Consider the following 15,964-nt stretch of genomic DNA (forward strand, 5'->3'; position numbering starts at 1 on the left):
AGAAAAATACACTTTCCAATTCATGTGGCATCTCAAAGGACCCCAAGCAGCTAAAACATTCTTGGAAAGGAAGAACAAAGTTGGAGGACTCACACTTTCAGATTTCAAAATTTCTGGCAAAGCAGTGATCAAAACAGTGTGGTGCTGACATAAAGACAGACATACAGATCAATGGAATATAACAGAGAGCCCAGAATAAGCCCTCCCATATATGGTCGGTTGATTTTCAACACAGGTTCCACACTACTCAATGGGAAAAGAAATTCGTTTCAACAGATAGTTATGGGAAAACAGATAATCACATGCAGAGAGTGATGTTGGACCTGTACCTTTCATCATATGCAAAAATTAACTCAAAATAGTTCAGAGGCTAAACTTAAGAGTTGAAACTATCAAACTATTAGAAGGAAACACTGGAGGAAAATCTTTATGACAATGGCTTTGGCAATGAGTTCTTAGACGTGACACTGAAAGCACAGACAATAAAATAAAATAGGTGAATATTTAAATCAGCCTTTATCAAAATTAAAAACTTTTGTGCATCAAAGTATACGATCAGGAGAATGAGAAGACAAGTCACGGAATGGAATAAAATATTTGCAAGTCATATATCTGATATGAATTGATATCAAGAATATATAAAGAGCTTCTAAAACTCAAGAGAAAGTACAAACAACCTGCTTCAAAAATAGTCAAGGTCTTGAATGGACATTCCTCCAGTGGAGATGTACCAATAGCCAATAAGCTTGTGAAAAGATGCTGAGCATCATTAGTCACTGAGGAACTGCCAATCAAAACCACAATGGGACACCCCTCTGCACACATTATGATGGCTACTGTAAAACAAAACAAAAAAAAAATAGAAAGTAACAAGAGTTGGGGAGATGGTGGAGAAATCGGGACCCTCGTGCATCGCTGGTGGGAGCATCACACCACTGCAGCTGCTTGAAATAACATTTTGGCAGTTCCTCACAACACCAAACACGGAACTGCCATATGATTCAGTAATTCCAACCCTAGAAACAGATCCCCCAAGATAGAAAATGGGGTCTTGGAAAGATATACACTCATGTTCATGGCAGCATTATTTACAATCGCCAAAAGGTCGGAGCAACCCAAGTGTCTGTTAACAGATGACTATAAACAAAATGGGGCATATTATCCGATGGAAGGTCACTCATCATAAAAGGGAATGAAGTTGTGACACCTGCCACAGCAGCATGGATGAACCTCAAAGACATTAGGTCAAGGGACACCTGGGTGGCTCAGTGGTTGAGCATCTGCCTTTGGTTCAGGGTGTGATCCCGGGGTTCTGGGATCGAGTTCTGCATTGGGCTCCCGGCATGGAGCCCGCTTCTCCCTCTGCCTGTGTCTCTGCTTCTTTCTGTGTGTCTCTCATGAATAAGTAAATAAAATCTTAAAAAAAAAAAAACACATTAGGTCAAGTGTAATAAGTCAGGCACAGAAGGGCCGATAGTGCGTGATTAGCTTCTCTGAGGAGGTAGAAAACAGGCAATGCATCCAGCCAGCACGTAGAATGAAGTTTACCAGGCACTGGGGGGAGGATGAAGGGAGAAGTTGTGTTTAATGGGCATTTCTGTTTTGAAAACGTCCTGCTAATGTTTTGGAAACCGATAGTGGTGATGGTTACACAACATCATGAACACATACCTAACTGGACACTTAAAAATGGTAAACACAATCAATTTCACACCACTTGGACTCCAACGAAGTGTCTGCTATCATGAAACAAGAAGTAGAGGGAAGAAGATTTCTATGAGTCGATGATAGGAGGGATGCAGAAAAAGGTGGAGAGGACAAGAAAGCCTCAGGTGGCAGTGCTGGTGGCACAAAGTGGTCAAGGGGTAAAAGGACGGTGGCTCCTATGGGCCATGGTGTGATGGTGCCACAATCAAAGACACTTGGCAATGCCAAGAGCACGTTTAGTGGGGGCTCCAGGGAGGTCAAGGGCCAAGTGTGTCGTGTTAATTGAGCCCCCTTAGGCTGCAAGGGGATGAGGGTGCCCTCACCGGCTCAGGGGATAGGAGTTTGGTGTAAGGACCCCAGGGGCAGGGGGAGCTCAGGACAGGAAGGGCCCCTCATGGCCTCCCTCCAGATCTAAGCGCAGTGGCCCAATCAGGCCTCAGGAAAACTGTCCCCCTATCCCTGACCCCCTCCAAGAGTCCACCTGCAGCGCTGTGTCTGCCCACCCACATCCACATCCATCACCCAGATCCACACAGGGGTCTGGATGTTCCGGTTGTGCACTGTCCCCACCGGGCAGAGCTGCAGTCCCAGGCTCCCTGCACACGGGTCCCCATTACAGGGCCTGGGGCCCATCAGCTGTGGTCTGTGCAAGAAGCAAGCAACTTCTCTGAACGGACGACTGGTGCCACTTCCAACCCCCAGCAGGGACTTGGGGCACAGCCAGCCAGGGTCATGGTTTGATCCTTCTGGAAAGTCAAGCTGGACGCAGGGAGTGAGGTGCTAACAATGTATGTAAGAGGCGCAATCCCACAGAGGCGCAGATGGGCGGCGACGCCAAGTGAGGGGACGCCCAGGGACAGGCCAGGTGTTACCTGGGGGCGTTTGCTTCTAGAAGAGACCAGGCAGCTTGGTGGGCAGGCTTGCTCATGGGCACATGAGCCTTCTCCAGAAGTGTGGGAGAGGGTCCGGGGTGGGGGGGCCGAGTGGGGTTTATCCACCGGCTTGCTCTTTCCTCTTTCTTTCTTTCTTTCTTTCTTTCTTTCTTTCTTTCTTTCTTTCTTTCTTTCTTCTTTCTTTCTTTCTTTCTTCTTACTTTCTTTTTCTTTCTTTCTTTCTTTTCTTTCAAGACTTTATTTATTTATTCACAAGAGACACAGAGAGAGAGGCAGAGACATGGGCAGAGGGAGAAGCAGGATCCCTGTGGAGCCCAATGTGGGACTTGATCCCAGGACCCCGGGATCACAACCTGAGCCAAAGGCAGATGCTCTACCACTGAGCCACCCAGCTTCCCCTCCACGTGTTTTCCTCCTCTTATGTCCAGGGGTCAAGGCTCATCATCTGGGAGCTACTGCCTCACACCTGCAGACCCCATCATCTGTCCCCCTGCAGACTCCAGGAAGCCCTCCTGTGGGGCCTGGTTTTCCAATTTGAAACTGGAGACATTGCAATAGTCCGAATGGTGGTCTCACAAAAGATATGTCCACGCTGCCCTTTGATTTGGACTAGAACTTTATCTGGTAAGGGGGATCTTTAGAGATGTAAAGATGAGGTCAATTCGGGTTAGGAAGGGGCCCTAACTCCAATGAGGAGCGTCCTCATAGAAGGAGGGGACAGGACACGGAGGGAGGGCAGTGGACACCCAGGCAGAGTTTGGAGCCAAACTGCTACAAACTGAGGATGGCCCGGACCCACCAGAAGCTGGAGGAGGCAGGGAGGCTTGTCCTCTGGAGGCTGAAGGGGACAGGAGGAGACCTGGCTCACCCCTTGATTTCAAAGCTCCGCCCTCTGGAAAGGTAAGAGAGTAAACTTGGCTGCTTGGAGGCACTGAGTTTGGGGTGATTTTCATGGTGGCAGGCTTAAGAAACTAGTACAAAAGGGACGCCTGGGTGGCTCAGCGGTTGAGCATCTGCCTCTGGCTCAGGGCGTGATCCCGGGGTCCTGGGATCGAGTTCTGCATGGGGCTCCCCACAGGGAGCCTGCTTCTCCCTCTGCCTGTGTCTCTGCCTCTCTCTGTGTGTCTCTCATGAATAAATAAATAAATAAAATCTTAAAAAAAAAAAGAAACGAATACAAGAGAAAGAAGGACAGTTGAGGAAATTTGAGGTGAACAACGTGCATGTCTCATAGACCTGTGTGCAAGGAATGCTGGGCCAGGCCCGTAAGGACGCGGCCCCCTCGTGGGTGGCAGATGGGAAGTGGGGCTGGAAGCCAAGCGATCAAAGGCAAACCTGGCTCATTAAAAATGGATGTTGTTGTCAATGCAGATTACTGGGAGGAGGGATGGGGGGATAAATACAGGGTAGAGATGATCCCAGAGGTGGAGGTGAGTGCTGCTGAGAAGGGGAGGGGTGTTGGCGGTGATTATTTGGCAAGAATCAGACAGATGAATGGCTTGAATTTCAGGTGACAATAGCAGGAAGGGGCAGGTGTGCCCCCGGGAGGACGATGGGACAGGGTGTGACTGTGGCACTGGACACCTCTGGGAATGTGGTGGCCAGGGGGTGGACAGCAAGGTTTAGGGTCACACAGAGTCTGCCCTCAACAGGATAGGGACCCCACTGAGGCCATGAGAAAGGGGAGGGGACTCCCTTTAGGGGCAGTGTGTCTTTGGGTTGCCAAGAACAGCAGCTCACTTTAACCACCGTAAATAGGATGGGATGCTTTTTTATTTGCTTTGTTTTTTCAGATTTTATTTATTTATTTATTTATTCATAAGAGACGCAGAGAGAGAGGCAGAGACACAGGCAGAGGGAGAAGCAGGGTCCCTGCAGGTAGCCCGATGCAGGACTTGATCCCAGGACCCCGGGATCACGACCTGAGCTAAAGGCAGACGCTCAACCGCTGAGCCCCCTGGGCACCCCAGGACAGGGTGTTGTGAAGGACAGGAGTGTCTGGGGTAAGAAACAGAAAGGGGACAGACCACAGGGGGAACTGGAGCCAGACACCCAGAACCAGGGAGCCTTTTGTTCCTCGAGAGCTGACGGGCTTTCCTGTGGGAGCCACTCAATGTGGCTTATAATGTCCTCATCACCCACCTCGTCGCAGGCCAGCCCTGGGGGGCCTTTGCTGCCCGTCTCCTTTATCTCGTACCCAGGGGTGACGCAGCTCACCACCCCGGGCACCACCCCTGACCGCAGGTGTACCCTGTTACTGCCTGGGTCCTCACTGCTCCTGGACAGTCTCTCCCAGGGATGTGAGCCTGGCCCCCGAGACCCTGTCCGACTAGGGTCGTCGGGGCATGGCCCCACCATGGGGCTCTGTGGAGGATGGAAGCCTGAGACATGCCCCCCGAAAGATACCAGGTGGTCATCCCCAGAAACTGGAGATTCAGCTACATCGCAACAGAGGTGATGAAGTTAAGGATCTTGCGATGCGGAGATGCTCCTGGGTGATCCAGGGGAATCCTAAGGATACACGTCCTTATAGGAGAGGGGTGGTGAGAATTCGCTCACACACACACCCCATGATGGGATGAAGGAGGCGGAGATTGGAGGGGTATAGCCCTCAACCACCAACCAAGGGAAGCTGGTCGCCCCCGGAAGCTGGGAAAAGCAAGCAAGTTCTGTCCCCTGGGCTCTCCGGAGGGGGCACTCTCCTATCACCATCTGATTTCAGCCCCGGGACACTGATGTCGGGCTTCCGACCTTCAGAACGTGGAGACCGCATTTCTGGGAATCGGCTACGCCAGCCCCAGGGACCTAGGACCCATGGAGACGGAATGAGGGCTGAGGAGCGCCTGCACCAAGGAGGAGCCGGAATTCGGGGTGCCTGCAGGGGAAGGGGAAGGGGGATCACCCGGATTCCGTTCAACACGTGTGCTCTGTTCAGTGCCCCATAAAATGCAGATGCTTCACCTAGAAAAACACGGGCAGATGTGGGACACACTCATGTCACGATAAGGAAACAGGTGAGCAGATGTGGGTTCTTTTGAGGCAGCACCGTGAGTGGAGACGGAAGTTGTGTGTGTGTGTGTGTGTGTGTGTGTGTATGGGTGTGTATGGGTGTGTGTAGGGGCAGATCTACATAGCACCGACGCAGAAACAGAAAAGCCCAGATGCCCCGGATGGGTGTCTAGAACAAACAAAGGAAACCTAGCCAGACCCTGACAAGCAAGCTTATGCACACGCCTACACCCTGCACTTCAGGCCTTAGGATTTGTTTTCAGTCTTGTTCTACTGCGGAGCTGTGTCTACACGAGGCCAAAGCAAGTGGGCAACTCAGCAAAATCATTAGTCGGACTAGAAGTTTAGGGGGGCAGCACAGCACAGAGCAGAGGATGTGAATTATTTATTTCACTTGTTCACCCTGACTTCTGAAATGCTTGGGAATGGTTCCGTACTAGAGATGGGGAGCCAGGTGTGGGGCATACGGGGGTGGTGACACATGTCCACAGTCACGCAACTGAGTGGCAGACCAGAATTCAACTCTGGATCTGTCCAGCTCCTATAGACACAAGTATCCTAACATAGGTGGACTATACAAATACACACACTCCCCGAAACTCTGAAGCAATCTGCCTGAGATAAAATATATGTTAGAGAAACCAAGATGGTTGAAAAGAGCCCAGCAAAAATCTATTAAGAAGCCACCTTCTTAGATGGCTCAGCAGTTGAGCATCTGCCTTCGGCTCAGGGTGTGATCCCGGGGTCCTGGGATTGAGTCCCATATCGGGCTCCCCACAGGGAGCCTCCTTCTCTCTCTCTCCCTCTCTCTGTATGTCTCAAATAAATAAATAAATAAATAAATAAATAAATAAATAAATATATTTTTTTTAAAGAAAGAAACCAATAAAAAACCAAGAAACCAATGTCTCTCAATATTACAGACAGCCTGATTTCTCCCCACCACCTGATTTCTTTGGGGGAATCCACAGACCCTCTGAAATTGTTTGCAAAATTGTTCAGGTGTATGTTCATTACTCAGGGGTCTTTTTTTTTTTTTTTTTTACTTTTTTTTGTACTCAGGGGTCTTATCTCTTAGGGGGAGTCTCAAAATATGTTAATCTTACTGTTCTAGACAGAGGAGATCATAGTGGGTTTTATGAGTAACTGTAAGTCTTTATAAGTATTATGCTGGCTGCCCATAATCCACAAATAAAGACAATGTTTTGAGAGAAGAGTGTATACAATTTGCAACATAAAATATGTTTGTTTTTCAGCGTAGGCAGCTTCTGTCCAGGAAGTTCTGGTCACAGGTGAGATATAAAGATATAAAAATGCTCCCAAAAGCAAACCCAGAGGCTACCAAGTCATTCCCAATTACACAAAGATTTTTGCAAAATTCTTTAAAGCCCTTGTCTACGTTCCCAACTCATTTCACTGGAACTTTCTAAGACTCCAAGGATCCCATCTCAGTGAAGTGGCAAAGGTTAATTAACACAGTGGCCTCATTGACCTCAGACAAGTGTAAATAAGCAAGGGAGAGAGAGAGCTTGAGTCAGAGTCAGGCAGAGATTTTCTCCGAGCGCATTTGTTCTGCCAAAACCTACAAGCGTTAGTCTGGGCTCTCCAGAGAAACAGGTTTCTCCAGAGAAATAGGATTAATTGATTGATTGATTGATTGGTTGGTTGGATGATTATCAGGAATGGGCTCAAACAGTTATGGAGACTAAGAAGTCCCGAGACCTGCAGTTCCAGACGGGCAAGCTAATGACCTAAGAGAGTCAATGACATGGGTCCAGTCTGAGTCCAAAGGCCTGAGAAGTGGGAGGGCAGATGATGCAGGTTCTAGTCCAGGTCTGGGTCCAAAGGCAGAAGACCAACATTCCTGCTGGAAGGTAACCAGCCAGAGAGGACCAATTCTCACTCCACCTTTCTGTTCTACTCAGGTCTTTCACAGATTGAGTGAGCTCTGTCACACTGGAGAGGGCAATCTGCTTTACTCAGTCTACTGATTCAAATACTAATCTCATCTAGAAGGGCCCTCCTAGACCTGCCCAGAATTTTGTTTAGCCAGATATCTGGACACCCTATGGCCCAGTCAAGTTGACACGTAAAATTAACCATCGAGCGATCTGTTTCTTTACCCATCACTTTACCTGTATTCTCCAGGTCCAGAGGAAGAGGGTCCCATTCCTCTAATGTGAACTACACTTCCCGTCCTCATCCTTGTCCCTCAGCCCCAAGGCATCCTTGACAGCTGCCTAAAGGAAGGGAAGGCAGGAAAGAGAAAAGTGCAACCTTCCAGGGAGTCTACAGCCCTCATGCAGACAAAGGCTGTGGATATTGGCAAGGTCAGGTAAAATCATAAATTGCAAAGTATAGTTTTGACAGATCAAAACTCATTCAATATGAAGTAAAGCTTCTCTGCAATTGAGAGGGAACAACACAAAATGGCACAAAAGAACTCGACTGGCTCATGTAGGTGGAAAAGTCCAAGGCAGACACCTAGCACCCGTCACTGCTAGGTGCAGGGGCTCATGTCATGCCAGGAACTAGCCTCTCCCCTGCTCTTTGTTCTCCTTTCATCTGCAGTGGCTACTTCCTGAGAGGCCCTCCCTCAGGTGACAAGATGGCAGCTAGCAAAACCAGGCTTATTTTCTTGTAAGTGCAAGTCCAACAGTTCAACTCAAAGTCTTAAGCTTGGGGCTCCTGGGTGGTAGGTTAAGCATGTGCCTTCAGCTCAGGTCATGATCTCAGTGTCCTGGGATCAAGCCCTGCATTGGGCTCCCTGATTAGCCGGAAGCCTCCTTCTCCCTCTCCAATTTCCCATCCCCCTCATTCATACTCTCTGTCTCTCTCTTAAATAAATAAATAAAATCTTTAAAAACAACAACAACAACAAAGTCTTAGGCTTGACTTGCCTGGTCATGGGTTGGATGGCATGGCCAGTCCGGACCACATCTCTGTGGCCAAGAGGATGATGTACTCCCACTGGCCAAGCCTAGATAACTCACCACTTGTAGTACCTGGAAGAGGTACCATGGCCTCATCCAAACCCCGTGGGCTGAGAGCAAAAGGGGGTCGTCCCAGGTAGGGAAGTTAGGGAGCTGTTAACAGAATGAAGGTGTATGGATGGCTTGGTGGTGAAGATAAGATACTTTGCTATTTGAGAGTAATTCTAAGACACTGGTTCTCACTGTGGGGTGATTACATCCCCCAGGGGACATTTGGCAATGTATGGAAACACTTTTGGTTTTCACAACTGGGTAGTGAGTGTTACTGGCACTGTTAGTGGCTGCAGGCTAAGGATGAGGCTAGAACCCTATGGTCCATGTGGTACAGGACAGGTCCTCTACAACAATTATTTGGCCCCAAACATCAGTAGTGCTGAGGTTGAGAAACTCTGTTCTAGGGCCTGGAATGCAGTCATGGCAGCCGAGACCCATCTCATCAGAAAAGAGAAAAAAGATTTCTGTCCATGTCTATTGAGAATGTGTGCATCCTTGAGGTGTGCGAAAACTGCTTGGCACCTCCAAGATGGGAAAAGGGCCCAGATCCATGCCTGCTTCCTTAACTCTTAAGCTACACTTCCAGCCCCATCCATCTGTATAAGGGGCATTGCAATCATTGAGGTGACCATGTTAGATCCAGAGTAATTAGGTGAAAAATCCTAGTAGACATCTTATAAATCAAGATTACAGGCAGTAGTTAAAACAGCAGATGGGGAGCCCCGGCCTGTGATCCTGGGGAATATCAGCCAAATGGCTCAGCATGTTCTATCAATTCTTTGAGGCAGTGTTTGGAGGAGACTGCCTACCCATCTGCATTTACTGTCTTCTCGCCCATATTGGCTGGTAAAGGGGGGCAGCAGGGTCAGAGCTCCTGGAGCTATTTCTTGGGGCTTCCAATGGCTTCCCTGTGGAAAGGCCATGTGTCACAAAGAGTTAGTGAAGGACGGTGTAATCCCCCTCACGTTGGCAATTAGGATGCTTTTGGCTGCTGTTGAGTGAAATTGTTTCAAACAAAAGGCAACTCATTATCTCAAATAACAAGAAGGCAAGAGGTCCTACTTCTGCTTCACTGTAGGTTTCCTGGCTCTGCTCTTCTAGAACATTTACAGGCATCCCATCCAGGCACCACATACTCAGAGGAGGAGGAGTGGCCCCTTGCCTTATAAACTAGAGGAAACCTTTCCCAGAAGGCCACCTGGCCCACACTTCTCCTGTCTTACTGGCCAGGACCAAGTGACATGCCCATTCCTAAGCCAATTTCATTGCAAGTGAAGTGGGTTTGCAATGGTTGGGTCGAGAGCCTAATCACTTGGAGCACAATGGATGTACGTGTCTACCTACTGACCACAGTACCCATTTAGTAGCAGGTACCTGCTGACCCTTGGCAAACCAAAGTTGCCCTCCCCAGCATGTGAGTAGCAGAGTCAGGGTTTCATCTAACAACCAGGTCTGTTGTTGAATCTTGCCTAATATTATTTACATGTTTGAGTCACAGTGAGAATGGAGCAATATTTAGTTATGAATTTATAGCTAGCTTAGGGCAATTCACAAGGGTGGGGGTAAATAGGCATTTCCTTTAGTGGTGTCCTATTAGTGAGCTCCTCAAGGGTCGGCATAAGTAGAGTACATAAGAATATGAGAGCTGAAAAGAACTTTTGATTTTGTATCAGATGTATGTTTTCATCTGTCCAGCAAGTCTTTGGAAAGGAGCCCCAAACTCTTAGCTTCCATGACCCCTTGGGCTGACTTCCAAGGTATCAAAGCCAACATTTAACCAACCACTATACTATAATGTAACAAAGACTTCCAATGCCTCAACCGGAGATTGAAGGAGCCCTGTTCACTTTGACTCAGATGATTGATTCCACATTGTGGGGATTGCTATTTGTAACATTCCACTTCAGGTACCAATTACCTTCTTCAGGAGCAATGAGAATTTATTAGGGAAAAAAAGGATGGCAAGACACGCTAAGCTTTGACATTTGTGGTACATTTTTTAAAAAATGCGGAAACGCAAATGAAAACCAGAAACCTTGAAGAAGCAGCGCACACATTCAGGTGCCATTGGCTGTCCTTTATTCATTGATTCTGATTACCCATTGCTAGGTAATCTCGTGCTAATTTGAGACTTTTCTCCCTGGATGTTAGACTCTTGGCAGACTGTCGAGAGTGCTGTAATGCTTTTCTGCTTGACATGACATGTCCTTCAGGTAACTTTCTTCTTTTAATTTTTTTTAAAGGATTTTATTTATTTATTCATGAGAGACACACACAGAGAGGCAGAGATGCAGGCAGAGGGAGAAGGAGGCTCCCTGCAGGGACCTGATGTGGGACTTGATCCCAGGACCCCGGGATCATGACCTGAGTCAAATGTCGATGCTCAACCGCTGAGCCACCCAGGTGCCCCTTCTTTCAACTTCTTTTACTGACAAAGTCTCTGTTAGCTCCATCTCAGTGAAGAATCTTCCTATGAGCATCATGACACTTCCTCCAAACCTTTTAGCTTCTGCCCTTAGAAGCAGTGTGTTACACAGGCTCGCCTCTTTGTGAGGCATTTGGAATAGGAGTCCTGTGTGACATTCGTGAGCTGGAGCATTTGACTGCCAGTGGGAGACCTTCTAGGGCTTTCTTTCCCTTTGCTACAGTAATCAGCAACATCGAAGAAGAGGGTTCCTCTCTCAGTCTGGGTGTCAGAGTTCAGGGACATGTGGCAGAGCTCCCAGCTCACCTGCAAGGCACATGTGGTTTAAAAAACAACAACAACAAAAATTTAAAGCACACTTAAAAAATTTATATGCCAGTAGCTCTTAGGGTTACTCGTTTCTGGGGTTTAAACTAGCCCATCCTAACTGAAACACTTTGCAGAGTCCTTTTTGTGCAATAGCAACAGAAAAAAGGATCAGAGGAGGGCACAGAAAAGTTACATGGCCCCCATATTCACACTCTGTATAATCTTCTTCCCTTTATAAGGGCGGGTGTGGTTTGTGACCTGCTTCTGTACAAAAGATTGTGGCAAAGGTGATGAGACGTGACTCCCGTGATAACATGATGTCCTGTTCTTGAGGGGATCGCCCTTGCTGGCTTTGAAGAAGTAAGCTGCCACAGCCTGAGTGGGTCTCATGGGAGTCACTGGGAAGGCCAGTGATGTGAGGAAGTGTGGGAGGCCGCTAGCTGCCGAGAGCTGCCCCGCCTATGGGACCGCAGTCCTACAACCACAGGAGGGGAATTCTACTGACATTCTGATGGAGCTTGGAAGGGGATCTTTCTCCAGTGGAGGCTCTGAGGGGATCAGACTGTGGACTGGTGAGATCCTGAGCTGGGGGCCTGGACACCCATGCCCAAACTGATGACCCACCGAAATCAGAGACAGTAAAAGCGTATTGTTTTAAGCTGAAAGTTTGTGGGGAGCCTATCAGGCAGTGACAGAGCACTAATGTACTCAGTGAAGACATTTTTCGAATCAAAATTCCCCACATACTCAGCATTACCCATTCGGTAGCAGGGTATTGGGATCGATGATGGGCCAGGCATCGTCCGAGATTGAAGGTGAACTAAACAAAGATGGTGCCTGAAGTCACGTACCATCTGGTGAGGAAAGGAATTGGTGAGGGAGACAGACAACCCAGGATGCAGTTAGAACGCCCTGAGCACTCTGGGGGACAGGAGGATTGGCGAGGGGCCAGGGGCCGGTTAGTCCTGTGGCCACTGGAGAAAAAGAGTCACAACTGGAAGAACCATCTAGCGAAGACCCTCAGGCCCAAGTGAACCTGGCCCATGTGAAGATGGCAAGGGGGCCAGTGAGGGCGGAGTGCTGGCGGCAAGGGGAGCACCCCAGGGATTGAGGTCAGAAGGGTCCTGGGGTGTTAATCGTATGGGGCCTGGTGGGCCATTCACTCTGGGGAACCGGTGCAGGCTGCACAGCGGAGATGAGTTAAAATGATCTCTCCAGCAATGATGATACAGAAAGACCACAGAAGTTCGGAAGGGAGCCATCAGAAAGCCTGCTGCAAGAGATGCTGTTGATCACGTAGATGGTGAGAGGTGGTTGGACTCTGGCTATGCTCTGAAGATACATTTGGCAGGATTTTCAGGAAAGTTGGACATGGGGGATGAGAGGAAGCCAGGAGGGTGTGAAGATTTTGGCTGGGCAAGGGGAATGCACCTCTGGGTGGGAAGATGTCAGGGTGGGAGCGAAGCTCAGGCGTCTGGTGGGGGTGCGTTGGCTCTGCAATGTCTCCTTGACATCTAACTGGGAATGTCTATGAGGTGGTTGGATAGACACATCTGGTAGGAGCCAGAGGAGTCAAAGCTGGAGAGACACCTCTGGGGTCACCGGCTCATAGCTGGTGTTTCCGGCTATGGGACTGACAGGGATCCCAAAGGGGTGAGTGGGGGTGGGAAGGAGAAGAGGGTCAGAGATTGACGAAGAAGAACCAGCGGCCCAGGGTGACAGCAAGCGTCTAGTGAAGAAGGGAGAAAACCTCAGGGTGGTAGGAGCCCAGAGGAACAGAAAGCAAGCACACAGCCAGGTCCAGGGCTGCCAGGAGGTCAAGTAAGGCGAGGGTGGGAGAACTGCGCCCCGGGTTTAGCAAAGTGGAGGTCACGGGTGACCTTGGCACGAGTGGCTGCAACAGAGCGGTGGGGGTGGGAGGATGGTTGGCTAAGAGGTCACCATGGGTGGAGGGGGGTGGTAATTGGAAACAGCAAGGACAGACGACTCTCTCCAATGTTGCTGCAAAAGGGGAGCAGGGAAAAAGAGGGCAGCCAGCAGAGGAAGCGGAGTCAGGAGGGGGTTTGGTCGTGCTTTGTTTTCCGTTTAACCGGGAGACCAGGCGTGTTTGTGTGTGAGTGGAGGGGATCTCGCAGAGGATGAGGAGTCCGGGCTCAGGAAGGAGAGGGGAGGTTTCCTGCAGCAACGTCTTCGTCTTCGGAACAGAGGAGAGGAAACCAGATTCATGCCCACAGGGAGGGTCTGGCTGTCCAGGGAACAGCTCCTCCGGGAAGCCCGCCCATCCGGGGAGCAGATGCTGGCAGGTGGGTGGTGAGCCGGGCGTCCACGGCAATTCTCTTGTGATGCCTCCATTTCCCAGGGAGGCAGGGGGTGGGTGAGAGAGAGTGGGGCCCGGGAGGGGGGAGGTCAGAGCTGGGGGCCGGGAGCGGGGGAGAAAGTGTGGACGCAACAGCTCCAAGGCCGAGAGGGGATCCAGGCCCTGAAGCTCTCGACCGTGAGCTGCAAGGAGGCCGTCCGGGGCGGCGGGCATCATCCCCGGGCACTTTCAGCTGGTCAGATGCAGGGCGAGCACCCGGAAAGCCCTCTCTCGCCAGGCCAGGGGGCTTGGCCAAGGGAGCCAATGAAGCCCAAGGCGCAGGAGCGCTGGGATGCAGCCAAGGCGTGCGCTGGGGGTGACCAGGGGAGCAGGGACGCCCGCTCTCCATCTGAAGCCAGGAGGCCCAGCCACCCCAGCACCCACCTGCTCGTGGGGTCCACGTCCCCCTCCCCGAGTCTCTCCGTGCTTGGCTAATTCGAAGCATCTCATTGAAGTGGAACAGACTGAGTGTGCCCAGGCAGCCTCGATCAGAGGCTCATGAACTGACCACCATGGGGGACACTCTAGCCAGTGGCACGAAAGCCATCGGATGGGGCTCCTGGGGCCTTTCAGGGGACACAGGTGTTTCCAAATTATCAGCATGACTGCCACGCTACAAGCTGCGCAGCAGCGAAGTGAATGCAAAGAGTAAGGGGAGGGACAGGGATGTGGGAGACGCATGGCGGGGGGGGGGCGGGGAGAGCAAGTGAGGCCCGTGTGTTGGCAAGACCCCCAGATCCCTGAGCCGGCTGGGACCCCCCCTGACTCCGTATTTTCATCTGCCGATGCTGAGGCTGAGAGGCCATCGCTGACAGTGGTGTCTGTCTGGAGGCGGCCTTCATCCCTGAGCAGGTGCAGGGACCACATGGCACCATCCTCACAAATGACAGTGTGCACGGAGGCTCCGGGGGCCGGGGGGCCCTGAGAACACGCACTGCTAGCCCCCCCCCCCCCCCCCCGCCCCACCGCTCCCGAGCCACGACGCCAATTGTTTCCTTCCGGAGCGGTCCGAGCCGCGGGGTGTGATAGCGGGTCCACTGGAATGCCGGGGGCGCTCACACGGATGTTAGGGCCTTTGACCTCCGGCTACAGTGACATGGATTTATCAAAGGTGTGCCTCTTGCCACCTCCTTGAGAGGCTGATTTATAGGACGCCGCCTCTGCCTCCCTTCCCTTCTTGAAATATGGAGTGTTTGTGAACGGCCAAGGTAATATTTAATATCCTGCCACCGGGGCTTTCGCGCTTGCTAACAAATGAACTACATCCCTGCCAAATGGCCCACATCTGTTTGGGCTCCTCTTTTTGACCAAACAGATTAGCATTAAAATACCTCGCGGGGGATGCCAAGTGTCCCTTTCTAGCTGAGGGAGCAGGGACAATTCTGAGCAAGGGGGCACTGCGTGAGACAGATGTTTCCCTCGTTCCCTCCCCAGTGGCTGGGGTAGGGGTGGTGGGGAGCAGACTGGTGGCTGGGGGCCTCGCCCTCTGCTCCCTACAGATTCCCAGGGTTGGGGCCTGGGGGTGGGGGTGGGGGTGACTGCAAAAAATGGACTGGCTGGCTCACTTCTGGCCCTTTAATCAGCAAGAGTGCCCCCCGAATTGATTCCCAAGGAAGCGGAAGTGTCTTCCGAGCAACATCTTATTTAGAGACGAGAGTGGCTAAAGGTGCTGGCTCGGGTGATCTTTTCAGGCCCTGAGGAGGGGGCTGGCTTGGGACACCCCAGGGGTGTGGCTGATTTGGTGGGAAGAACAGGTAGGGAGGATACCCTGGGTTCTCACCTCGTCAATGGCCTTGTGATGAGCCGACCATAATCTGCACCTGCAAATCCCTGTGGTCTTTCTTTGCGGTGACTCCCTGGCCACAGGTGTAACAGGGTCAGGACAACCACACCTCTGGCCAAACCTTCCGCCTGCCCCTGCAGTGATGGGAGGGCGGGTCTGGGGGTCCTCTTTTGGGGCTCCAGCTACAGGCCACTTTCTCAGTACCCTGGCCCCAACGTCTCCCTGAGGACCCAAAGAGAAGTTACTTCCCCTTCCTACCACGTTTCCCAAACCTCCATCACCTCAATCACTGCCTTTGTACATGGGCTCGGATGGACATGAACCAGGCTGAGTGAGTGAAGAATGGTCACAAACCCTCAACCAGGTCCTAAATCAAACCCTAATGCAGGTCAAATCCTAAATCAGGCCAGCATCTCAACACCAAGACTTCCTTTCCGACAAGGTCTGGATAAGAAACTGACTCCCAGCCACCAATTTCTGCCCCCCGTCCCCCAG

Source organism: Nyctereutes procyonoides, unplaced genomic scaffold (assembly GCF_905146905.1).
Source record: "Nyctereutes procyonoides isolate TBG_1078 unplaced genomic scaffold, NYPRO_anot_genome, whole genome shotgun sequence".
Lineage (NCBI taxonomy): Eukaryota > Metazoa > Chordata > Mammalia > Carnivora > Canidae > Nyctereutes > Nyctereutes procyonoides.